Raw genomic sequence first — 5,000 nt, forward strand, 5'->3', positions numbered from 1 at the left:
TGTGTTGTCAAGTGGCCTTGTGTGTGTGTTTGGTATGTGTGTGGTGCTTGTGTGTAAGTGTAAGTGTGTGCTTGTAAGTGTGTGTCGTGTGTGTTTGTAAGTGTAAGTGTTGTGTGTGTAAGTCTGCTGTTTTTTTGCTTTCCTATAGTGCGCTCTGTGGTGTGTTATTGTAAAGTGGTTGTATTGTAACTGTGTAGTGTGTTGAAGTGTTATGGTTGTAACTGTGTGTGTGTAAGTGTGTGTGCCCCTGTGTAAGTGTGTAGATAATTTGTAAGATGTGTGTAAGTGTTATTGGTGCTACTCCACTGTGTGATGTGTTGTTTAAGTATATGTGTGTGTGTGTCCCCCGCGGGTGTGATGTGTGGTTGTGTCTGCTGTATACAAGTGTGATGTGCATTTTGTTACGTTGTGAAGCTGTTGTGATTAGATGTGTGTAGTGTGGTACATGTGTAAATTTTGTGTGGGGGGTGTTGTGTGCTGTGGGGTGGTATGGTGTGGGGTGTGTTGTTGTTGGGTGGGTGTGTGTTCGTGTGGTAAGTGTGTCGTGTGTGTGTGTGTGTGTGTGGTGGGCTAGTTGTGTAAGTGTCGACGCTGATGTAAAGTGTTTTGTGACGTAAGGTGTGTGTAAGTGTTGTGTATTTAGTTGTGATGGCGGAAAGAGTGTTTGATTGTTGTGTGACAAGTGTGTGTGTGTGGTGTACAATATAAAACACTCCATTCTAAAAAACCATAATATATAACTCAATTATATATATATATATATATATTTTTATATATATATTTATATATATATATATATAAATATAATAGGTTTATTTAAAACTAAATAAAATATATATCTATAAATAATATATATTATATATATAAATGATTATATATATAATTACATATAATTTTATAATACATATATTGCTATCTTTACTTGTAAATAATGCTATATACATTATACATATATATGTATATATATATAATAAATATATATATATTATAATAAATATATATATATATATATATATTTATTTATATAATATATCATATATATACTTTTTTATCATATATATACATAATAAATGCATTATATGTATATACTATACATATATACAGATATATTATAATATATATATATTTCATGTTTATATATATATATATTATAATATTTTTGTTATATAAATATATATATATACTATACTATATATATATATTTAAATATACATATTATATATATTCTATCTACTATTCCTTTCTATCTATCTATTCTTAATCTATATTCATCTATATATCCTAACATATATATAAAGAATATATATATTTTATATTATATATATATATGCCTAAATATATACATATTGTATTTAATATGCTATATATATATATATGTATATATACTTATATATAGTTCAATATGATATTATATATATATATATATATATATATATAATATATCACTATACTTATTTATATAATATATATACATATATATATATATATATATACTTATATATATAATGATACCTATATACTATATATTCCTATATATTAAATATTGACCTTATATATATACATAATATATATATATATATATAATATATACAAATACTGTTATACATACTATCTTATATATATACTATTTATCTATAAATTGTTTTACTTTTTATAATATATTATATAAATATATATATATCTATATACCAAATTATATCTATATATATATATTTCATATATATTACATATATATATATTATATAAATATATAAGTATATATCTTATACTACCTATATATATATAATATCTATATATTTATATATATTTATATATATATATATATATAATCTATATATATATATATATATAATTATACCTATATCATATATAGTTTTATTTTGATATATTATATAAAGTAGTTATATATTGTACATATTGAACTTATGTATATAAATATACATATATTTGTATATATAGATATACTATATATATATATATATAAGTGTGTGGGGCGGCGTTGTGTGTGATGGTGTGTATAGTGTAAGGGTGTGGTAAGTGAAGTTGGTGACCGATATTAGATAGAACGAGATATATAGATGTAGTCAAACACCCCATCACCCCCTCTCACACCCCACTATCTATCATAACACACACACACTCACTAACACACCCACACCCCCCCTAAATCTAAATCAACACCCACCCTACAATCAAACCAACCCTCACACACGTAAACACGAACAATCCACTCACATCTCCACCCTATCTCACCATCCCTCCTATACCCACAATACCCACATTCCACACCCTCACCCTCACACATACTCACACACACACACCCGACGAAACGTCTCTCTACTCACACTCACTAACTCAAATCTCAAACATACACTCAAAAACACACACCAATACACCACCCACACCCGATGCCACACAGACAAATCACTCCAACACAACCGCAACAAAACACACTCACAAACACCACTCACAAACACACAAACACACACTCCCCACTCCACACACAAACACTTTCACACATACCCAATATAACACACAGCACACACAACCACATTCACACACACGACACACACACCACAAACACACACACACACACACTGAACACATACACTATACAAACACACTCACACACTCACAATCACTCACACACACAACAACACACACAATAACAACACCCCCATCACACCACTCACTCACACCACACACACACACATCTACACAGAAACACACACCCTCATACACTACACACCCACAAACACATCTAGACACACACACACAAAACAAATACAACCACACCTACACAAACACAAACTCACACAAACTCCACTCTCAAACACACATCATACCCACAAACACACTCACACACCCACACACCACAAGAACTTACACAACACTCCACACAAACCGCACACACACACACAACACAAAAACTCACACTCCCACCACAATCACACCCACACACACTACACCCAACCCCACACACACACTACACCACTCACCCCCACACACACACACACATCCACACACACACTCCACACACACAAACACACACACACAAACACACACACTCTAACTCACACACCCACACACACTCAACCCCACCCCCACACACACACTCACACACCACTCAAAATCACACAACCCACACCCCACACACACACTCACACACTCACACAAACACACTCCACACACACACAAACACACACCCACACCCCCACACACCAATCTCAAACTCTCACACACACACACTCTCTCATAACTCAATCATCTCAATACTTAATCTACTCACAACACACATTAACCTCTGACAATAAGAATATACCAAATACATCACAATGACTCACAGTAAACACACACACAATATAACAACACTTCTATATCTTCTATTGACATAAACCAAACCTTAACCTTCCATCTAAGACTATATATACACCCAACACCACCCTACAACTCAAAATTCAACAATCTAAACATATACAATATACTAAACAGCTATCCAATATACTATATCTCTACAATATATAACAATCACTTCTAACTCTCATAAATAAATCTATAAATAAATCAAAACAATAACTATCTATAAATCTATAAATATCTTACAATCTCTACCTCACAGAAACTCAACACCCACCCACTTGTCACCAAAACACACACATACAAACTCTATAAAAATAACAACACACACTCTATCAATATATCAAACAACACACACACTCGCAAACCACTCAAACTCACAATCAATTCACACACATAACACTCTCACACACACACACACCAAACAATAAACAAAAATCAATATATAATATAAATAAATATATCAAATCATATATATCACATAACTCTCTCTCTTACTTATCACACCTCAACCCACAATCCCAAACATAAACCCCTACATCTATATAACATATTTATACCTATCTATTTATATCTATCTATCTCTCGATATACCTATCTATCATACCTATATACATATCTAACAACCAATATCAATACCCTCTATATGTCAAACTTATAAAAATCAAATAACTATCTATATAAATATATATTATCATCCATCTATACTCTCCTCTATAAATATTTATACTATCCATATAACGTTTCAACACTACAAATAACTCGCAAAAACTTTATGGGCATATATAGCTATATATATTCATATATATATATATATATATATAATATATATATATATAACTAATATATATATATATATATATTCTATACATATAAATATATTATATAACTAAATATAACTACATATAATATCCTATATAACAATCTCTAACTCTATATATATATATCTATATATATAAAAACCTCTATATCATATATATCAATCGAAAAAATCTTAGTATAAAATATAACACGTCATTTAAAAAAAAAAACCACTAATCAAATAACACAAACAACCACAATAACAAACGCCATCAAAAAGCCACTACACACATCACACTCTCATATATCACTAAATCTCTATCTAACACTCTCAAATCTAACACACTAACCACAAACACACACAATCCACCCAAACACACAACCCATACACACTTAATAACACAAACACACCACCACTATGTACATACATATCAAATATGCAAGTTGAGTGAGTGTGCCAGTACGAGTGTGAGTACGTGAGTGAGTGTGAGTGTGAGTGTGCAAGTGTGAGTGTGCAAGTGTGAGTGTGCAACTGAGAGTTTGTGTGACTGTGTGTGCGAGTGAGTGTATGTGACTGAGTGTGCGAGTGTGAGTGTGTGTGACTGAGTGTGTGATTGAGACTGAGTGTGCGAGTGTGTTTGTGTGACTGAGTGTGCGAGTGTGAGTGTGTTTGACTGAGTGTGCGAGTGTGAGTGTGTGTGACTGAGTGTGCGAGTGTGTGTGTGTGACTGAGTGTGCGAGTGTGAGTGTGTGTGACTGAGTGTGCGAGTGTGAGTGTGTGACTGAGTGTGCGAGTGTGTGTGTGTGACTGAGTGTGCGTGACTGAGTGTGCGAGTGTGTGT

The 5,000-nt window shown here is 32.1% G+C and overlaps 1 protein-coding gene across 1 annotated transcript in view; it reads right to left on the reverse strand.

Moving 5' to 3' along the window:
* The window catches only part of LOC122259852 (sacsin), a 48,686-nt gene that overhangs the window by 23,513 nt on the left and 20,173 nt on the right, over positions 1 to 5,000 (reverse strand). The window lies entirely within an intron of this gene.

Source organism: Penaeus japonicus, unplaced genomic scaffold (genome assembly GCF_977035675.1).
Source record: "Penaeus japonicus unplaced genomic scaffold, GWHDUDI00000001_assembly GWHDUDI00000033, whole genome shotgun sequence".
NCBI lineage: Eukaryota > Metazoa > Arthropoda > Malacostraca > Decapoda > Penaeidae > Penaeus > Penaeus japonicus.